Below are 20760 nucleotides of genomic sequence, written 5' to 3'. Positions count from 1 at the left end.
AGGAGGGTCCTGTTGTCCAGGGAGAACCTCGGAGAAGCAGGCAGAGCCTCTGAGGAGCCTGTAGGGAACAGCCCGAGTTGTCTTCAGGGAAATCAATACTCGGTGTCTTGGACTCAAGATCACCGAGCATGTCGTAGATTACATGGTAAAAGTGTCCAAACTTAAAAAATTAAATGCAGGCCCCAGTGATCCCACTCCTTAGGTATACACTCGAGAATACTGAGAACATGTTCACACAGACACTTGTATGCGAATGATCCAGAAAATAGAACGCTGGGCCAATGTAAAACTCGTACATGAAGTTCTGGCATTATTGATAACAGCCAAAAAGTGGAACCACTCAAATGTCCAGCAGCTGTTGAATACGGTACATCAAAACAATCAATCAGTAACCTCCCAGATGATTCTATCATACAGGCAAGGTTGAGAAGCCCAGGGTGAGGGGTTGAATCTGCCCAAAGGAATCCCCTCATGAACACGGCCTCCTTCGGCTGCTCTGGGGGCAGGCGGCCTCATCCTGATTTCCTAGTTTGAGGCCAGACTCATGAGAGGCAGCCTGCCGCCCGATGCAGCAGCTGGAATGAATGCATGCTTCTCACCACTGCATCCCCAGCACCTGGCAGCTCCTGGCGTACAGTCAGACAGGAACAGGGACCCAATCAGGCCTTTGCTTCATCTTCAGTGTTCTCCCGCTGTAATGAGGGTGGATGACTTAGCTGTGGAACAGCTTCCGGTCACGAGCCTGAGCCTGTTCAGTTTCCGTCTCTGAGGGAGGACTCACACGGGGCATTTTTCTGATGGGCACAGATTCCTGTGCTCTTCTCTGGTCTCCTGGAAATTCAGCTGGCACCACGCTACCAGAGCGACAGCAACACCAAGTTTCTCTGCTCCTGATGGGCAGCCCCCCACCAGCTACATCCCACCTGTTTGCCTCCCTAGCAAGACGGTGAGCACACTCTCTGGATTTTTCCTTTTATACTTAACCGCTCAGCATGCGCTCAGTGTGGCCCTGAGCAAAGCACAGCGAGAGGGACTCCAAGCACTGTCTCCAGCTCAAGCTCAATCTGGGCTGCTCCGTGTGAAATATCAAGGTTGGTGTTTGAAGAAAGGCTGGGTTTCTTGGTCGCCACAGCATGAGCGTCTGAGGGTAGCTGGGTGATGCACCCTGGGAGAGAGAAAGGCAAGTGTGGGCTCCTTGGGGGAGGAGATACATTCCTGGGGCTCAATCACGGGGCAAGGCAGGCCCCAGGACCATGGCTGCCTGACAGGGCGACCCCAGTGCTGGGGGCCACCCCCAAGGCCATGTGAAGTGGTCTGTGGGAAGGTCAGGCTGCATGGTTAGGCCAAGGCACCTGAGCAGCTCCCATGCAGCCCTTGCGGGGAGAACGACCCTCACAAGGTGTGAGTAACTCTGCTGCTGGTCAGGAGGTGCTGGGACCTGAGCGTAATGTGAGAGAGAACAGTGTGGATCTTCAGAAACGCAGCCCGAGTGGCTACCCTGTGCCAGGCGCTCAGCGAGACTGTTACCTGCTGTGCCAAGTCAGAGCACTCTTCCTGCCACGTGGTTCTCAGCGTCTGACTGTGTCACATGAAGCACAGTGAGTGCACAGTAGGTGTTTCCTGACCTCCTGAAAATGTGAGCCACCACATATTCAAGAAACAAGTGTGGTCAGGACAGGACTCTCCTGAGTGAGTCAGGGGCGGACCTGACGAGAACGGCAGGCCAAGTGCCTTTTTTTTTGTGAGGAAGATCGGCCCTGAGCTAACATCTGCCAATTCTCCTCTTTTTGCTGAGGAAGACTGACCCTGGGCTAAGATCCATGCCCATCTTCCTCCACTTTATATGGGACGCCGCCACAACATGGCTTAACAAGCAGTGCATCGGTGTGCGCCCGGGATCCGAACCAGCGAACCCCGGGCCGCCGCAGCAGAGCGCGCGCACTTAACTGCTTGTGCCTCCGGGCCGGCCCCCAGGCCAAGTGTCTTTTATTCACTGATGTCAGGGTCTGCGTGCCAGCAAGAGCCCCTTCCCCAGAAATCATCATGGAGTGGCAGCCTGCACGTCTGGCGGGGACTCAGGGGACGGAAGACGGAGACCCAGGCCCTGGGAACAACTGTCCACAGAGGGAGCGGTGGTAGCCACCGTGTGACGAGAGTCCCTCCACCTTCTCAGGCTGTGCCTGCCACTCGGGCTCTGCACTGGCCTCGGCTACCGACCCCAATATAGGTGGAAGGACAGACTCTGAGTGTAAGAAGACAGGACGGACAGGTGACACGTCGGAGTGGCCCGTGGTCACTGCATTCAGGGTGTCCTCACACACTTGCTGAAGTGACAGGAGCCCGGAGCCTGCAAACACTGACTTTTCACAGGAAAAAAGGATAAATTATAGCAACGAAGCTAATGGTGCAGACAGTTTCTGTGTCTGTGGGTGTTAAACGCTGGGAGGGGCTGGGAACGAGGGACAGAAGCTGAGAAGGGACACGAGCACAGAGGACAACTGTCGAAAGGGCCTGGTGTGTGGCAGATGAGCTCTGACCAGGGCACCCCATCACCCACACAGAGCAAAGCCCCGCCGCCCAGCTGGGCAGACCGGGCCCGACGGGAAGACACGGTTTTAAGACAAATCCAAGGACGCCCTGTACTAACCCCTGGTGGCCGTGTCCGAGGTGCAGTACTCTCTGGATCAGAATCTTGGCTGCCACTGGGCTGGGAGGCTTAAAAACCATTCCCACCTTCACCAGAGCTGCTCCCTCACTGTCACCTACCATCCTGGACACCGCTGTGGGGGCCCAGGCCCGTCCTCTGGGGAGCCACCCCCCACTCCCATAAATCAGAACCTGCTTTAAGGTGGTATTTCACAGGGGACGGATTACTGTTCTTCACCCTGTGGCGACGTGGTCGTTGGCCCAACCAGGAGTTTCAGGAAGGAAAGGGACAAATTGTTTTCAATTTCTACCTCAAGCTTCGGGAAAAGCTTGGCTGTAATAAACAGAAGAACTGGTCCCCACAGAGAAGTGGAGCTAGCATGAGCCCAGATGAGGGGTCCCGGGGCTGCTCCCCCAGATACCAGCTAGCTGTTCCCAATCCTCAGTCCCAGCAAGGCCATCTGCCCGGTGACCATCCCACTCTACACTGCAGCTGGCCCGCCCTTGCCCGTCCACTTCGCCTGCTTTATTTTTCTCCACAGCCCACGTGACCGTCCAGGGGACTTGGCACTTTGCTTGTTTAGAGTCTGTTTCTCCTCCTAGAATGTCAGCTCCACGAGACATGCTTACAGGCGGTTTTGTCACCATGTGACCCAGTGATAAACAGGACCTGGCACATGAAGGGCACACAGGAAGGATTTGATGAATGAACGAACAGAAGGAAGAGGGTGCAGGCCGGCAGGGAGGGAGACCCCAGTTTGTGGCATGATTCCCAGGGATGTTTGTACTTCCTCATTTGCTCCCAATTGAACTGTGGAAATAGACTCTTTTCAGAAAAGAGTTTTCAAGTAGGACTGTCTTCTCAAGTATTTTTCACTGGCTTCTAGTCGCCTCTTTATCAAAAAGCATTGTTTTTGAAAGCTAATCTCTGAATGATGACGTAAAATAAAAAGACCTCTGTAGTTCTCAAAAAGACAGAAAATAGACTTTATTCCAAAAGAGAATTTTAAAATTGTGCTTAAAGAAAAAGATGAGTTACGTTACTAACTCAAATGTTTTTCACAAATTCCGAATCTTTCTTCTCTCCAGTCAAGCCTCTGCAGGATGTGCTCTGAGCCCTCAGCCCACAAGAATTTGGCCTCAATCTTCTTCCTGCGGGAGCTTCTCAACTCTTCCAAGCCAGGCAGTGAGAATGGTTACAAGGCTGGTGACACCCATGGGCCCAGGGGTACTGGGCTGGCGCCCACTGGTATTCCCAGGGAGAACCCCAGTCCAGGGATTTCTGTGTGTGTCCCAGCAGCGAGCTGGCCGTGGGCAGCTGACAGGAAATGGCTGAGCGGGCAGGGGGATCTGAATGAAAACCCCAGACCGAAACCAGCCCACCTCCCTCATTTCGGCCAGGCCCTGCACTGACGCCCACACACAGCCTGCCCAGACGCCAACCGAGAGCTCTGCCGTGGTCAGAGGGGGCCGCAGAAGCTCCCCTGACACTAAATTCCGTCAGGCCACCTTTGAAGATCCACCAAAATGGCATGCTATGAGAGCTAAGCTTTCCTAAGACCAAGTTCTCAGGCCAGACGTGACACCAGAGGCTGGCATGTGTTCCGTGGAAAGAGCCGAGATGTGTGAATTAGCCTCGCCTTGCCAGGACCACACAGCCCTGGGACTCATCTCACTGGAGCTTGGCCCACTAAAGGCAGCCGTCCCGTGCTGAATTCAGCAGGTCTCCTCCTTAGCTGGAGAAGGGCCCACGTCCCGGGACTTCTAGTATGTTCCTACTGAGGGCTTTAGGAGACTGCGTCACACTTCACGAAGGGCCTGATCCTCTCTGACCCCCATCAAGAGCCCCGGCTGGCTGCCTCTGCTAAGCAGTCCAAGTGGTTCTGAGGCCAGGGCCGGGCTCGAGTGGGTCAGGTAGGAGACTCAGATGAACGACTTGGCCAGAGTCACCATGTGATCCACACCACACGCCACATCCACAGGCTCTCCTGGCACCGTCACCTGAAAAACACGACCCAGCACACCGTGAGGGGAAATGGCTGGCTGGGAGGCAGACGGGTTCAGAGGCCCAGCTGGGCCTGATCCGGGCTCTGCCTGTTGGTAGATGACTCACCCTCTCTGACTTGGGTCCCTCCCCTGGGAATGGGCATGCTTACACCTACCTTGCAGGTCTGCTGAGACGAGTCAATGCCATCACCATGGAAAGGGCCATCCCAACTCCCCACCCCGTCACCGGCAGACATGACAGTTCACGCCCACCCCTCTAAGGGGCCGCTCTAGGCTCGAGCACAGACCCCAAGTGCACCATCCCGGGACCTGCAGAGCCCACAGAGGCTACTCCCCTCTGTGCATGACCCCGCCAGAGTCAACACCTGCTCTCGAGCCAGCTGTTCAGTGACCTTCCGGGGGTCACCACCATGTCCACTGGAGCAGCTCAAGAAACCCCTTCTCCTGCCTTCAGGGTCCACTCTGGGAACGAGGACCCTGGCCTCACCCTCTTTCCACCAGCTCCAGCTCCAGACTCAGGCAGGCTGTTCCCCGAGCCACGTGCAGCCTCGAGGAGGGGTGTTTACTGTGTCTCAGAAGGTGCCAATGCCTGCTGCCAGTCTCGCCAGCACCGCCCATCTACGCTGACGACACTCCGTCACAGGAGGCCCAACTCTCGAGGTAACGAGCACACAGCCCTCGTGCAGATGTGCAGGCTCCGGGCTGTATGCCTTTAAATGACTCGCAGTGTTGCGCAGCCTGGCCTTGGAAACGGACTCCCCAACCAGCTCCGGGTGTGCGACGACTCGAGGGACTCCATGTGCACACAGCCACGCCAGCTCCCCAGGAAAGGGCACTTTCCTTCTCTTGTTGTGCTACTATTCTTATTATTGTTGTTACTGTTATTCTGGATAGGCAATACATTCACATGGCTACAATATAAAATGACATTCAGTGAAGAAGAATAAACAGGTATTAAATACCTTTAGTATCACCCCTGTCACCATCTGCCCCATTCCCCACCTTCCCTCTGAACTGGAAACTACTTTTAACTGGTTTCTGTTGTCCTTCCAGAGGTTCTTGATGCAAAAAGACGCAAATGCAAGTAGTCATGCGTCGCTTCTCCATGAGGACACGTTCAGAGAAACGAGTCGTTAGGTGATTTCGTCATGTGAACATCGCAGAGCGTCCTTACACAAAGCTAGATGGTATGGCCCACTACACACCCGGGCTGTGCGGCACTAATCTCATGGGACCACCGTCCTGTGTGTGGTCCCTCGTCGACTGAAACGTCCTCATGTGGTGAATGACCATAGAGTGTTTCCTCAGGTGGCAATTTTTAAGACAGTGCACCTGCCCCACTCACTCCTCAGACCCTTGCCTGGATGCTGAAGCTGCATCCGAATTCTGCCTCCCTTCCTGGCGGCAGCGCTCAGCCGGGCAGTGTGACAGCTGGAAAGGGGACCTGTAACAGCCTGTGGAGTTGACTGAGCTAAATGGGGACAAGGCCTAATCCAGATTTAGACCCGGCCTAAAAGCCCGGACGTAGCAGGCGCTGACCCCGGAGCTTGGCGCCTTTGGGGTTGGGAGAAGAGTCCATTAAGGACTCCTGGTCACAAAGTAAATGGATGTTAGTGACCAATCTGTGCCACCTGCCCCGCCATCCCTAAACAAATATCTTTAGCAAAACCTATTAAAGAAATCACTCAACAAACAAGCAGCAGTGCCCCAAGTTCAAGGCAAAGGCACGTAGGAGCAGAAAGTGCTCCAGGCTGGCCGTGGAAGCAAAGAAACATGTCACCTCTGTGGTGACGGGGCCCAAATGAGCTCTTAGCAACCTCCCCAGGCCATCAGAGCACATGGTATTGACTTTCCCAGGGAAAGGGCCCCTCTCCACGCTCCTCTGTAGCCAAGCTGCTGACTTGAGCACCAATGTCTTGCTCCCCCAGTGGCCACTAGAGCCCAAAGCAGAGTAAACCACTTGGCCTTGGTTTCCTCGCCAGGAGAATGGTCTCGGCTGAGGCTGGCCTCCGGAGTGCGGGCCTGGCCTCTGAGAGCCCTCTCTGGGGACAGCGGGCAGCTCCCCTGGGGCGCAGTCCCTCACTGCCTCACAGTCTCTGAACTGAGCCCAAGAGAAGACTGCTCTCAGCCACGTTTTATTTCTGTCCTTGTCAAGGTTCAAAGGAGTTTCTATTCTAAACCAATTTATACTCACATTACTGCAAAGGTAAATAGTTCCAAAACGAGGAGCACACTTAGCCTGAGTGAGTCCTAAAATCTGGAGCAGAATCAGTTTCGAGCCTCTCTCTCCACGATGACAAGTGTCTAAAGCACACCCCCACCAGAGGAAAGACAGAGAAAGGCTGAGAGCCAGCACTGAAGCGGGGCTGGGACCCCCGGCCAGACTCACTGCTCCTGCACTTGGCTGCATCAGAAACGTCCTTCATGGCACCAAGAGGCCAGGTTGACAAAGGGACAGAGCTCAGCCTGCAGGGAGGCCACGCCCCAGAGCGCTCGACTTCCACAGGCACCTCTCCTGGGATGTCGGACCCGCCCAGGCTGTGGCCACTGAGGCGCCAAAGAAGAAAGAGGCCGGAAGTCAGAGGGTTTCCCAGCTTGTGCTCCGGGGCCCAACCTGGTCCTGCCCAGAGGGGCGCACGGGGAGGGGGGGCACAGTCTGCAGGCAGAGCCCCAAGTTCACATCGCAGCCCAACCCCGAGGGGCTGGGAGACGCGGCAGCCCCTCCGACTCCCGGAGTCAGTGTCCACAGGTGCCGGCTGTGGGGAGAGCCGACCTTCACAGGGGGTTTGCAGGGTGAGAGAGAAGAGCACAGAGCGCCCAGCTCCCCGCACAGCTCTCTGCCCCTCAGAAAGTCTGTGCTGTTTGTCTGAGGACAGAGGGCACCGCCCGGGGGAATGTCATTCAGAAATGTCCCGTAGCAGCCTGTTCGCACGCCTGCAGTGCTGCCCTTTAGTCACAGGGTCCTGTAAAGACCAGGTAACACCTGGTCAGTGTGTCCCCACCTCTTCCTTCTCTCCACCACCAGGGACCCTGAATCTCCAGCTCAGGCCCTCACAAAGGAGGGGACTATGGTGGAGACGCCACCATCTCCAAGTCAGGCACGTCTGAGTCTGAATCTTGGCTCTGCTTCTGACTAGATGTGTGACCTTGAAGAAACCACTGAACCTCTCTGAGCTCTGAGCATCAATGTGTAGCAGGAAAACATTCCATGAAGCTTCTGGAAGGGGAGGTGTGAATCAGGTGGCTCAGAGGTCACTTTCTGGCCCTACACGCTGTCAGAAAAGCCCAGGATCTGTGAGTCTAAGAATAACTAGTTATACCATTGTAGGAGCTACAAAGAGGCTTTATTCTTTTTCTTTTCTTTCTTGCAATACTTTCTTTTTTTTTTTTTTTTTGCTGAGGAAGATGCACCCTGAACTAACACCTGTGCCAATCTGCCTCTATTTTGTATGTGGGTCGCTGCCATAGAACGGCCACTGACAAATGGTGTAGGTCCATGACCGGGAACCGAACCCGGGCCACCAAAACAGAGCGCACTGAACTTAACCACTAGGCCATGGTGTCGGCCCCTCAGAATACTTTTTAAATGATGTAACATACCCCCCACTGCAGATTAATAAGAAAATACAGTTTTTAAAAGAATAAAAATCACCTGCAATTAAAAACAGTGAGCACAACAGGACAGACTGGAGTGAAGTCCAACTACCAACAACAGACTTGTCTCATCTTTAAGAAACCCAACCTAGTTGACCCCAGACCTGGTTCCTGCCCCCGTCTCTCCCAGAGCCCCGGCCTCGCACCTTCAAGTTTGTACAGAGCGGAAGGGCCAGGCCGTCGGCCCTCAGTACCATTCTGTCAAGCCCTGGCCTGCACCCATTCTCCCAACCCCAATCACAAGGTGACAGGGAATAAAGGAGCTCTGCAAACACTGAGGTCTCAACAAACGTGTGGGGGAGGATGCCGGAGTGGCCAGAAAGCAGCCATCACAAGAACAGAATGGAGTGTCCTCTCCCTGACGGCATGGGCACAGGAAGGCCGTTCCCACAGGGACGGAAGGAGTCATGAAGGGGGCTCTGTTCTGAAGGGCAAGCGGCGTCAGGCCCCAGCAGCCTGCTGCCTCCAGCTCCACAACAGAGGCCCACTCTTGGCCCGGCCATTTCTACAGGGAAAATGCTCTCCAATTTCAAATCTTATCTCATGGCTGATCTTCGCTCTAATGTGGAGGAAATGAAGGCAGGTGGGAGCCCTAGCCACAGCGGTCATTCATCCAAACCCAGTGGCTTCACTGTGTCCCCAGCTTCCCCTCAGAAAGAAGCCCTCTTGGTGGGGTGACGAGAGGCCATGAGGAGCCACCAAGACAACAAGCGGGACGTCTCCATCACCGATGTTCACGTCACCTGAGCTGCCGTCCACTGTCCTCCCACGACTCTCCATCCCCACACGTCATGGGATTTCCAGGCTCAGTGAACAAGCGAGCGAGTGTCAACTGGCTTGGGAACAAGTCTGCGTCACACCATGTTCTTTCTAACAAGTTTAAAGTCTCCATTTTGACCTGTTCCTTAGAGACCTCACCTAGAGTTTTTATACAGGAGGCAGGGCCTGCCAAGGTCACAGGGAACCAGGAGAGCCAGCAGCTGGGGGAAGGGCCCATGGAAACAGCCCCTAAAACACCAAAGTGCCTGGAAACATTCTGCAGTGAGTTTTTGAAAAATAAATCCTTATTGTATTTAAATTATACATTTCTTTTGCATTTTTACAAGTGTTTTTTAAAGACGCTTTTCACAATTTCAAAAGACATTATTAAAATCCAGGCTGCAAAGGAAATACTTAGGCCTGTGCATGCACACGGTCGCGCGCGCACACACACACGCTCGCTCTCTCCGCAGTCTGTCTCTGGAGGGAACATGAGAACCAGAACCGGTGGTGCCTCTGGGACAAGAGACGGGAGACTTAGTTTACATAAGACACTTTGTACCAAGTACGTATGTTCTGTGTTCAAAAAAACAAATAGCTGTTTTTTAGAACTGACTTAGTAAACACCAGTAAGATAAACTACAATTTAAGAAAGAACCTTTCTCCCCTTTAATTCTGAAGTGAGCCTTTTTGTCTAATTGCACCTCCCCCTATGAAAAGCCTTATTTTTCACTTTGGTGCCTGTGGTAACGCACTGTAAATATTCAACATCCTGCTTTCTTTCAAATGCACCTTAAAACATTCCTCCACATGGGCCTCTGCAAACAGCTCCAGTCACGCCAGCTTTGTCATTTCAACTCTCTCCCTCTTGGCAGCCTCTCTGGCCTCGTGGAGCCCAGCCTGCAGCTTGCTCCTCTCTGAGGCCTGGCAGGCCTGTTTCTCTGCTCCACGTGCCCACGCACAGGCCCTGATGAGGCCTCTTCCGGGGCACCGTGGGACTGGAACCCTTGGTCAGGCTGCCCCCTGCTTGCACAGGCTGCTCACTCACAGCCCCAGGCAGGAGCGCAGCGCCAGGGAGCCTGCAGCCTGAGAAGCGGCTGCTGGGCGCTCGCTCTGGCTCCTCACCACTACGCGCTCTCTCCTGACGCCCTGGCAGAGGGTGCGCTGGGGCAGGAGGAGGCCAGCGGGGACCCGGGAGGGGAAGCAGCGCCCAGGGACCTGGTCCCGGCCCAGCCGCACACTGGACGCTGCTGCCACATCAGGTAGTCTGCTCTGTGGGCACGCACTCACGCCCGTCCAGGCCAGCCTTACGCTCCTTGGCAAATACCGGTCTTCCAGGCAACCGATTCCCACGCACCCTCGGATGTTCTTGCCTCACACAAACAGCTCTCCGTTGCACAGAAAGGAAAAGGGTGGCTTGGCTGGGCTAGGCCAGAGGCAAGTCACCAAGAAGAGGAAGGGTCATGAGAATAGGCTTTCTAGAACCAGGGACAAACAGAGCCCCATGTTAAACTTCAATTTCTACCAGGCATTAACGCCTCCTTTTGAAGGGAAAAGTATACTGTCCCCAAACCAAAGACATGTCCAAGCCCAGAATGACGGTGTGTCCGTCACATGGAGAAGAGCACACGCACGGAGCTGTAGGCCCAGGAGGCTCCTGGACACGGCCCACTCTGCTCGCCCCTTATGCACGCTCCTCACCCACAGTCATGGCCCACTCTGCTTGCCCCTTATGCACGCCCCTCACCCACAGTCACATCCGACCACACCCTGCCCTCCACACCTCCTGAAGTCTGAGCACCCTCCAGTCCTGGTCATGCCCTGATAGAGGGAGACCTCCGTCCGTCATCCCTTGTCTGGGTTTCCACATCTCGGGAGCATTTGGTCAAGGGACACAGGGTGACCGGGCACCTCTTTGGGCCGGGTCAATGTCTGTGTGCTGGGAGCTGGGACGGGACAGTGAGTGAACACGTATGGTTCCTGTCCCCATGGGGCAGGAGCTAGTCAAACAGTTAGAAAGAAACAAATGATCAAACCAATATATACGTGTTTACAAACTGTAAAAACTTCCATGAAGGACAAGAACAGACAGAGTGTTCTAGAGGACAGTCCAGGAGATGGAATCTAGACCGGGCTCTGGGAATGCCCACCTCCAGGACGGGGCCCCAGATCTGGTGGGGGAGCCTCCCGCTACCCAGCCTTCGGTCCCGACTTCCGTCCACATCAGCTCTGGGCACTCCTTGGCCAGAGAGGAGTGGGCCCACAGAGGCCCCATTGCACCACCCCCATTTGGGAAGCAGAAGTAGAAGACAAGACATAGAGAAGCCAGGACTAAAATAATCCGGGCTGATAAATAGGGAATCCCTTTGTTATGAGCTGTAAGAGCCCCTCTGGTCTGACCATCACGCTGGGGCCTCCACCCATGTATTTTACGTGTTTAACAGAACAATTCAGTCTGGCCTCCAAAATGTTAGCAGACCTCAGGGGAAACCAACCAAGTCCAACTCCCACTGACCACATGCAAACGCTGGGCACATAGACGGGGGAGAAACCCAAGCTCTGATGCTCCCTCTACTGAGGACAGTCACTGGCACCTGGAGGGCGGCTGTGGGGTCTTGGGGGAAATCTAGAAAGGGATTTCATTTCAGTGTGACCCAAAACGTCCACATGGCATGACAGCAAATAGAAAACAGTCTACTCTAGTTGAATACTTTGCACATTTTGTATGGATGTCTAAGGATGTGACTCTGCACAGTTTAAGCCTTAGAACATTCTGGAAAATAGGTCATTGATAGCTCCAGAATGAGTTCATAATGACTCTTATTTTCTAAATCAAAATAGCTTTAGAAGAGTCTGGCGACCTCGAGTCATTAGCAAATGGAAGTGCTGACTCCGAGTGACGGTGCTGAGGGATTACCCCAGTCATCACTGCGACCGAGGGTGCTGTGCACACAGTCACCCCCCCACAGTCCACGCCACAGCCCGTGTGTGTTACAGGCCTGAGATCTGAACATCAGACAACAACTGAAGGGCAGTCAGGACTCTGGGTCAGGGGGCCCTTGGATAGTCCTCACAGTAGCGTGGGGCCACAGAACACAAATGAGGATGACCCAACTCATTGTCCCGGCCCAGACGCCTAAAGAGAAAACAATGACTCACCAGAGATGAGTAATTGAGATTTACAAATTAACATTTTTCAGTTGCAAGGAAATAGCGAACTGACTTGAGGATCCCCACAAAATGAAATTAATTTAGTTCAGTCTTACCCATCAGGTCAACTAAAGAGCAGCAGACTGACCTGACAGTCACTGGTGGAACGGGAGAGGCAATCAAGGAAAGCGCACATCCGAGGGCGGGAGGCACCTGGGTGTCTGATGGCTTGGTAACTGGGCAAACCTTCGAGAACAGCTCCATTCCAGCCTTGCCTTTGATCATTCTCTCCCGGCACCTTGGAGAAATCGGGCATATTTCCCTCCACAAAACCCCAGGGCGTCTGACAAAGCGGCGTCCTGCCATCCCCAGTTCTTGCGGCAGGTCAGGGTTTGGGCTTGGCCAGGAGCGGGATGAGCCCCACACTTTCATTTCCCAATGGCCCTCCCGGGGAGTCACCAAACTTCTGCTGGTTTCCCCAGCACCCCGACATTCTCGAGGGTCCCCCTCCTAACACTGACTGGCGTCCTCTTGAGAAAATTCACTTTCACGTGAGCCCAACCACAAACCAAAGGAACCAAAAACAAAACTCCAGGATGAAAAAAGACACACATTATACAACTTCAAGCCAAACAACGTCTGGATGAGCCACTCTCTGTAATTATCCACCCGGGGCGCCCCTCCACTGGATGGATGGACACTGAGAGCTGCCCACGGCTTGGGGTGAACCCAAGAGAGTGCAGCTCAGCCTGTCTCTGGGGCCACACGGGCTTGGCCACTTACTGGTAAGGGCAGCAAAGCGGCTGAGTCCACAGCGAATGGGGAAACCTGGACTTCTGGGTTGAACTCCATCAAGCTGAAGAGAGTGGGTGCAATCATTTCCGGAAGAGCAGTTTCCACTAGGTTTGGTCCGTTGCCAAGAATTCCGTAGCCTCAGACAAAAACATGTCCTTCTACATGACAGTAAAAACAGAGGTCAGTAAGTCAAACCAAGTGCAGCCCTCCTCACCAGAAATTCAAACTGCAACGCCGGGATGCTTTAGATCCACAGGGATTGTTTTCTCCTCCTTGCTTGGCAAAAACGTTAATGACACTTGGAAAAGAATCAGTTTCTTTTCTCCTCTTTTAAATTCTTACTCTTGGCGTATGTCAAGCAAACTAACCAGGCTCAGAATACAAACTTCCCACACCTGGAGGGCAACCTGGAGGGGCCCAGTCCACAAATCACCCAGAAACCCCATGTGAACACAGGAGAGCCTCAGAAGGGCAGTTGTCCCCCTACTAACAGCTCTAAGTTTCACACTGACCAGGAGAGCAAGCCAAGTACAAAACAACTTCTGGCCACATGCCGAAAACTCTCAGAAATGATGTTTTGCTTATAAAAAGTGGAATACTCATCAGTGGTGCCAGATGTTTCATCCCAAGGGCATGGACCTCAGTGTCCAAACCCTAAGGCTCTTCTCCCTCTGTCTCTGTTTCTTGGCGCAGTCTCTCTGGAGAAGGCAGGGCCGGAGTCTCTGGCCCAGGCGACGGGAGGGGGAGAAAGCAGTTCCTTCTCCACTCCAGAGGTTTACTACAGAATTACTAAGCTCTGGGCTGGCTATTTGTCTACAGAGAAACCAGGGCTACTATCTTTCTGTCAGGAACGTCACCCTCACCCTCTATTAACTGAACTCACTCTAACTAGGTCTTCCCACAGCCACGTTCCCTCCCTCAGGCTGAGGTCTGCGCCTGTGAATCCAGCAGACACGGATCCTTCCCCATCGAGCCCCCTACAGCTTCCCAATGATCTGCCTGCAAGAGGCTCTCACCATTTCATACAGCACAGCCCGTGCCCCCACACGCCACGTGCTTAACCGTCCCCACTCCTGAGAAGGGCAAGTACCGGGGGACATTCACCCGAGTCACAGGAAGGGTCCATACTGTTAGGAAGACAAACCGGCGAGAACTTGGAAGGACTCTGGTGAATGGACAGAGCAGATAAGTGCCAGGTCATTCATTCACTCCACAAATATGTCCCAAACAGCAAACATATGCTAAACATCTAACTGGTGATGGGAACATGAGGGGAAGGAAGAGACCCGGTCCCTCCCTCTGAGTTCAGTCTAGTGGAGGAGGCAGAGGTCAGCCAAAATTAACACCCAATTAATCTGTGCTGACTGCAGGGAGGGCAGGACAGGGGCCTCCGTGAGGGAACGTCAGGGAGCCTGATGTAGTTCATGGGCAGGAGCGGTCGGGAGGCTTCACTCTATCCACGCAGTCTGAGGGATGAGTAGGAGTGTGGAGGGGAGGGGAGAGCACGGTATTCCACGTAGGGGAGACAGCACCTGCACAGGGAGGGAGGGGCCATGGCCCACTGAGGGAGTTTAAACAAGGGCCGAGTGGATGAAGCCAGGGGACGAGGGGGAATATTTGCAAGACGCCCGTGGGGAGCAGGGAGGGCAGGTCATGCAGGATGCTGTAGACCACGGAAGGGTCTGGTCTTTATTCTAAGCACAATGGGGAGACGGTGAGGGTTCTAAGAAGGGAAGGGACATGATTCCTAGAGGGGAACGTGAGTGGACGTGGCAAACAGTGGAGAAGGAGCAGGTGGGGGACGAGCAGGGGTTCACTTTTGGACCCACTGAACTCACAGCGCTTAGAGACGGCCAAGGGCAAACGTCAAGTGGCACTGAGAGATGTCTGCACCTCCCAAGAGCAGGCTGGGTCTCACCTGCTTAGCTTTCCAGCAGGATTTGATCTTGGTGCCTCTGCTGAGGGATAACTTTGGAAAGACAGATTCTAAGTGCTTTGGCGAAGACAGCGGCACAATAACAGTCCCTAAGTTGACTCAAAAGGAAAAGAGGGGTTTACTGACCCAGAAAGTGTACAGCTAGGTGAGCGAGGCCGGCAGAGCTGGGGCCAGGCCTCTGCTGCCTGGGTCGCAGAGAGCTTCTTTACCTAACTGTGCTCTGGCAAGGGCCACTGGAAAGAAATCACTGTTGTCACTGACAGGGGGAGGCTCAGGCCACAGTCAAGATCATGGTTGTGGCAGGCTACTTCTAAGATGGCCCCTAGTGATGCCCGTCTCCTGCTGTTCACACCCACGTGTACTCCCCACCCTTGTATGGGGGCTGGACCTAGTGACTTGCTTCTCACAAGCAGAAGGCCAGCAAAAGTGAAGGGAGGTCACTGCCCAGATTAAATGAGAGAACACTGGCTTCTGTCTCACTGGCACTCCGTCTTACCCTCTCATTTGGTCACTCTGACGGAGCCAGCTGCCATGTTGGGAGCTGCCTCATGGAGAAGCCTACATGGCAAGGAACCGAGGAAGGCTTGGCCAGCAACCATTTTCTGGACAACTACCAGCAAGGAATTGGGGCCCCTGCATCCTGCCAACAACCATCGGTGTGCTCCTGGAAGCAGAGCCTTCCCAGTGGAACCCTACGATGACTGCAGCCTTGGAGAGACTCAGAGCCAAAGACCCAGCTAAGCCCCCCAAGATGCCTCACCCACAGAATTCAAGTGGTACTTCTACCCACTGCTGCTGGCAGTATCAACTGGCAAAACTTCTGGAAAGCAATTTAACAATACATTCTGACAACAATAAAAATATCCTACTCCTTTGACACTCTTGGGATTTATCCTAGAGCAATAATCCAAACGAAAGAAAAAGTCACGTATGCACACAAGATAAATGTCATAATATCTCCAACGGCCACTGCACTCCGCCTCCAAAGAAGTATGCCACCTGACAACAGGGAAATGCTGAAGTAATTATTTAATAAAATGGTTAAATGAATAATTAATTATGATAAATTAAGTTGACGCTATATCATACAAATATTAAAAACTATAACTGTGAAAACATTATCACCATGGAAAAATGCTTTATGTAAGTATAAATGATAAAACAAGCATATAAAAACCACACCTATGCTGTGATTACTGTATACAAATGTGCACACATGGGGGCCAGCCCAGTGGTGGAGTGGTTAAGGGTGCACGCTCTGTTGTGGCGACCCGGGACTCCCAGGTACGGATCCCGGGCGTGCACCGATGCACCACTTGTCAAGCCATGCTGTGGCGGCGTCCCATGTGGAATAGAGGAAGATGGGCACAGATGTTAGCCCAGGGGCAATCTTCCTGAGAAAAAAGAGGAGGATTGGCATCCGATGGTAGCTCAGGGCGAATCTTCCTCACCCAGAAATAAAAATAACAAAGAAAGAAAAGGAAAAAAAATGTGCACATATGAACGAGGACTGGAAGAACACACTAGACAATGAAGAAAGGTGATTTCATGTGCTGGTAGGATTACTGAGGATTTACACAAGATCCAATCTTATTTTGAATGGCCCTCCCTTCAGACAAATATCAGACACAAAATGGCTAAATATACAAGCTTCAGAAAGTTTCTCAACTATTCCTCCCTCCATTAATCACATTCTTCTCAAATCAGTGAAAATCAAGCTCCTTTTAGGGGACACTTGTTTTCTCTTTGAAAGCCTCACACAGTTTCCTGTCTCTGCTGAGAGAAAGGCTCACAGCTCCTCTGCTGAGGGGTGGCTCTAATCCTCCACCCAATCCTTTATCCGTTCCTTTCCATGGGAGCCGGGGGTGAGGGCACTGGGAAGGGACAAACAGAACAGTGGCCCCAGGAAGTGATAAGAGAGGTGAGAGTCAAATGAAGGCAGGTGGTTTTAGCTCATGAGAGCCCCACCGCTGACAGCTCCATACTGCACCATCCCAAGGGGGTGTAAGGGCCACTACCTGCTTGCCCAGCTGCGCCCCATCCACCAGAATAGACTTCTCCTTTATCCGTTAGGAACACACTATGGTCCTGACCACAGGCGACCTATCAGACAGAGAGAGGGAAGGCTGATGAGGAGAAATCCTTGGAAGCCCAGTGTCCTGCTCAAGGGACCCAAAGCACGGGAGCATTCCCTACCGCCCCTGAGCCCCGAGGGGGCTGGGCCCAGGCAGGCTCCACACGGCCTCCACTTCTTATTCTTTCTCACTCCACCGCAGCCTGGTTTCTGCCTGCCCCTCCACTGACGTGGCTCTTGCTAAAGGAAAGGGCCAGATGTCCTGAGGAGAAGACCCAAGAGCTCCTCCATCCCAGTCCATCCCTGAGGAACCACTCCCTCCTCCACAAGCCTTTCTCTTCCCCATCCCTCTCTTCTGCCTCTCCAGTAGCTTCCAATCTTGCTCCCGAGCTCAGCCATACTCCTTACCCTTCAGTGTTGGAATCCTTCTCCAAGGTCTGTCTTCTGCCCTCTTCTCTCCTCCTCTTCACACTCCCCTGGGAGGCTGCATCCGTTTCCAAGGCTTTCCCTGTCACCTCTACACTGTTATCTCCAGTCCCGACAACTCTACTTAGTTTCAGACCTGCTTTTCTAACTGCCTAATGAAAAGCACCATTTACTAAATGCTTATTATGCCAGGCACTGTGCTAAGTCAATAACCAAGAACACCTAATAAGAAACCGAACCTCAGAGAAGGCTGGTAACTTGCCCAAAGTCATCCAGTTAATATGTGGGGAAGCAGGGACTTGAATTCGCATCCATGGGGCTTTCAAGTCTGTGCAAGAAGCACTATACTGCAAACTTAAAAGCAAATTCACTCTCTACCTCCTCCTCGCGTCTCCCTCCCACTCAACCCAAGCCTGCCCCTCCTCCAGGACTCCCCCATCTGGGTTGAGAACATCAGTAGCCACTCATTTGCGGGAGGAGTCAGACTCCACTCCTTCTAGCTCACTCCCTGGACCTCTTATCACGCCCCAAATCTGGTCAATCCTCTTTACATGTCTCTCCACACGTCCCTTCGCCCCACGCCTTCCCAAGTGGCCTTCATCACCCCCTCCCCCAACTCTACAAAACCCTGCATCTCTCACTCTCCACCTGTCTTCCAGCCTATGCCACAGCACTCCCCTGTAAGCATGCCAAACTCCAGCCACGCCAGCCACATGCTCTCAGCAGTTAAAGTCTCCACCTGCCTCTTCCCCTCTGCCATGAAACCTTTCCCACCACCCATCCCTGGCCTATCTGGTAAATTCCTCTGCCACCTCCTCCACGATGCCTTCTGTCCCTTCCATTCCATCCCCGGAAGACTTAATGACTCCCCTTTGCTACTCTTATAGCACTTTCTGTATGCATTCATTTACGTATTTAAGTATTGATTATAGCTATCTACCATGTGCCAGGAACTGCCCCATGCATGGGAATAAATGGTGAACAAGATAAAGCCAGCCTGGAACACACACAGCGCCGGGACGCACTCGGGTACAGCTAGTTTTTTCAACTTGTCTCTCCCACTAGAGTGTTGTCCCCCCAAACCTTATTCAACTTGGAACCCCATGTTCCAGTAATGAACATCCTGGCCTACAGTAGCCAGGGTATCATTTGTATAAAATAATTTATTAATTCAGAAAATCCCTCTACCAAATTTCCCATCACCCCACCCTAGTTTCCCCCTTTCAAAAGTGCCCCAGGGGGCAGAATGAGTGGCTCTCAGCCCACGCCTCTTACCTGGACCACCTGTCCATCGAAGGCCTGCGTTCTATGGACTTTGTGACTTCCGCTAACGGCTGAGGGCAATCTGGGGAGAAGCAAAACATATGGTCATGGTAAGCACTGTGGGGTTCTGGCCTCTCCTCTGTCATTCCTCACTGGCGGCCCCACACACACACATAGTAACTGTTAGGGAAACTCTCTAGGTCAAAAAGAAGGCAGAGTTAGACACAGGTGCGAAGGTAAAATAATACAAACTAAATCGCTTGGTGATTTTAATATGCTGCCAGAGCTGAGACTGGTGTTTAGACCCACCAGCATAATGCGAGGAACTAGAGGGAAATTTTTTTTTAAGACCAACAGAAATAGAACTGAAACAGAGGAATTTCTGAAGCTAATCAATTTGCCTAAAATTAAAGAATGAATGCAAAGAAGGTCCAGGCATCCCAATCAATGCTCATGCATCCTCCCTCCCACCAGGCTGATGCACAGAGCTCCCCCTGAGATGGAACAACACTCTCCACAGCTCTCCGGGGAGCACTCACTGCTCCTCTCAGGAATGAGGAACCTTGCTTGGTACTGTTCTGTGGCTCTATCACACAGTAATCACTCCAGAGATGTTTAATGCTCAACACAACTTGGGGAGGGGTAGTCCTTGTGGGAATTCACCTGTAAGGTTCATTTTCCACCACCTTCCTTCCACATTGTCCGTAATAGCTGTTTCCCAGGCTGAAGACTAAAGAATACCACCACCAATGAAATCAGTTCTACAGGTTTGGGGAATCTGAGAATGTCAGGACTGGAAGGGGGTCTGGAAAGTGGTCCTAGTCCAACTGCTCACCCAACTGCCACTGGGTTTCCATCTCCAATATTCCCAGCCAGTGCAGGCACACCTCCAGGCATGCTTGGGTGCAGACCTGCTGCAACAGGCTGGGCCACCTGTACTTTCCCTCTGCTTCCCCTCTGGGCTCTCGTTCTGCCTCTCAGGAATTCCATGAGGGGCCAGCACCTCCTGTGAAAGGCTCAGCAACCCCATTCTTTGGACCTGTCACCAGGTTGCCCTCAAGGTCAAGTCCCCTCTGGAAAGAGTTCCTAAACACCACCTTCGCCTTTTCCTACAAAGCACCCTAGCCAGAAAATGAAATGTGATGAATTTCGTCAAGTTGGCCTTCCCTGGAATCACCGCTTTTTTGGAGACGGTCGGGGTTACCCAGCAGCCTGGAGTCTGAAAGCCCCACGTCTTGGAGGAAGTGTTAGCCAACAGGCTTCTCTCAGTACCATAGAAAAAGCCGTTTACACACGTAACCCAGCTCAGTGACTTCACAACAAAGGCAGGCCTTGATGAGGCTGCCTGGTGTGCACTGTCATGTTTATAAACACCTGAGATTTCCCAAGAACCACAGAAAGCAGAGAACAGAAAAGAGTCAGCAAGGTCTGCCCAACAGTCTCTTGAGCCATGCTCCTGATTTGCTCGGGAAATGCCAACAGCTTCACAATCAGATGTGGCTCAATCAAATGGGCCACTTCAGGCCCTATGGCAAGAAAGTGGTCCCCCCACCCTCCATCAATCTTGAACAGGTCAATTCACATCCTTCACCGTCTTGTCAGGACGAGAGTGGGCTCTGCCGCAGGAGACCTGTAGCACCTGTGTCTCCTGAGGTCTGTCCAGAGGCAGTGGGACAGGTGAGAGCTCCAAAACACACGCGTCTCCCCTCGCTGAAACAAACACAACCAGGGCCAGTGCACTGACGCAGAGTCAGAGCACTTCTAACATGAGAGATGACACTGTCCCACCCCCACATTGTTACACAGTGAGATCGGAACGACTTACTCAAGCCACATAAGTTAGTAGCACAGCAAGGACCAGAACTCTGGTCCCCAAGTCCAACCCACTTAACCACACTGCCTCCATGACACACGGGGTTACTGAAAAGCATCCTTAGTCTTATTAAAGAAAGCTCTTCACATGTCATTTCACACCATTTGAATTTTTCAGGAAAGTAAAAGCAATAGCCACTTTCTGCAATAGCCACTAGGATTTCTCGGTATGGTGAAG

At 52.9% G+C, this 20760-nt stretch overlaps 1 long non-coding RNA gene across 1 annotated transcript; it reads right to left on the bottom strand.

Annotated features, from left to right (window-relative positions):
* Positions 1-3616: 3616 nt before the first annotated feature.
* LOC131422329 (uncharacterized) lies at positions 3617-19057 on the bottom strand. Its single transcript, XR_009224072.1, has 3 exons — positions 18723-19057; positions 16966-17050; positions 3617-4647 (listed from the first exon to the last, which is right to left on the bottom strand). It is a non-coding gene; the product is annotated as an uncharacterized LOC131422329 (long non-coding RNA).
* Positions 19058-20760: the final 1703 nt, after the last annotated feature.

This window comes from Diceros bicornis, chromosome 26 (assembly GCF_020826845.1).
Source record: "Diceros bicornis minor isolate mBicDic1 chromosome 26, mDicBic1.mat.cur, whole genome shotgun sequence".
In the NCBI taxonomy this organism is placed as follows: domain Eukaryota; kingdom Metazoa; phylum Chordata; class Mammalia; order Perissodactyla; family Rhinocerotidae; genus Diceros; species Diceros bicornis.
This window is presented reverse-complemented; position numbering and strand designations above follow the sequence as displayed.